Source organism: Histomonas meleagridis (assembly GCF_020186115.1).
Source record: "Histomonas meleagridis strain 2922-C6/04-10x chromosome Unknown contig_145, whole genome shotgun sequence".
In the NCBI taxonomy this organism is placed as follows: domain Eukaryota; phylum Parabasalia; order Tritrichomonadida; family Dientamoebidae; genus Histomonas; species Histomonas meleagridis.
The window spans coordinates 222,501-224,018 of NW_027150774.1; positions in this window are offsets into that span (position 1 = coordinate 222,501).

Sequence of the window (1,518 nt, forward strand, 5' to 3'; positions counted from 1 at the left end):
CGTTTCAGATTTCCATGTTGCTGTTATCAGCTCAATAATTAGTGATGATGTTAAAAATTTATTCGTGATTAAGATTGATAAGGTTGTTAAAAGTAGTACAAGATCAATTGAAATTTTACAGGAAAATTTATCAATGATTACATTGGGAATAAAAGGTGGATTAATAGAAGGATCTATTAAGCAGTATTTTGCAGAAGACAAAACTGAAAATAATTCGATAATAACAACAAATGTTGTTGTTTTTCCAATAATCTTATGTATAAATGTCAATCGTATAATTAATAATAGTAAATCGAATCAAAGTGTAACAATTCCAACATGGCTTGATCTTAGGCAATATTCAAACGAAACATCTGATGGATGTCCCTTTTATCGCTTACGTAGTATCTGTTGCCATATTGGAAAAGAAATTGATTCAGGACATTGGATCACATTAAAATATGTTCTCGGACATTGGGTAATTTGTGATGATAAAAAAATCGAAGTTATCGGCCTTACAGCTAGAACTCAAAAAAAAAGTACTATTGTGTCGATTGAAGATACAATAATACGTAATGTATGTTTTCTTGTTTATGAAAACACGTCAGAAGATGAACTTCAATTTAATGCACCAGTATTTTCATTAACCAATAGCAAATATATACCTCTACATCAGGAACAAGTAATAATGAATACACCGGAGTCACAAAATTATATACTTGTTCCTCATACGGAACCTATTAATTCGATTGATATTGAAAATAATTTCCCTTCCCTTTGTGGAAGATTATACGTAAATGGTGGTATAATTCTCACAAGTGTGATTAATACACCATCTGAGCCTGTATGGAAATTGTTCACTAGTTTCATAAAAGCAGGTCAAAAAGTTTTTGCAAGTGCTGAATGGAAAACTAGCAATATTGGGTGCATTAATAGGAATGAAACACTTCGAAAATTATTCAACACGCCATTCAGAGTATTTGATGATGATATTCAAATTCCCGAACAGGCTCAAATATTAATTCGATTATATGAGAGCTTCGTAGTTTATCACAAATCTTCAATTAGTGTCGAAGAATTTAGGACATTTTTACAAAATAATCTCTTTAATTTTCAGTCATTAAATATTGAAGAAGAAATAGAAAATCCAGAATATTCTTCTTCTGAAATATTAATTGAAGACACAAATGATAAAACTGAAATAGACGATATTTTGGCCGATAAATTGATTACCAAAATACAATACATGAAACAGAATGCACAAACAAATGAAGACAAAACAGATTTTCTTGATGACAATCATAATGAATTTTCATATGATTGGAGAGATCGTTGTATAATCCTTGATATAGATGACCTATATCAAGAGATAAAAAAATATATCGATGAAGAAAAAAAAAAGAAAAATCTTAACATCACATCCAAATCGAACAAAAAAATAACATTCAAGAAAAATTTATTCAATTTTACAAAGATAACAGAAGAATGTATTCAAGCGACGCAAAACTTATCGAAAATTGGCAAGCTGTCGCACAGCAA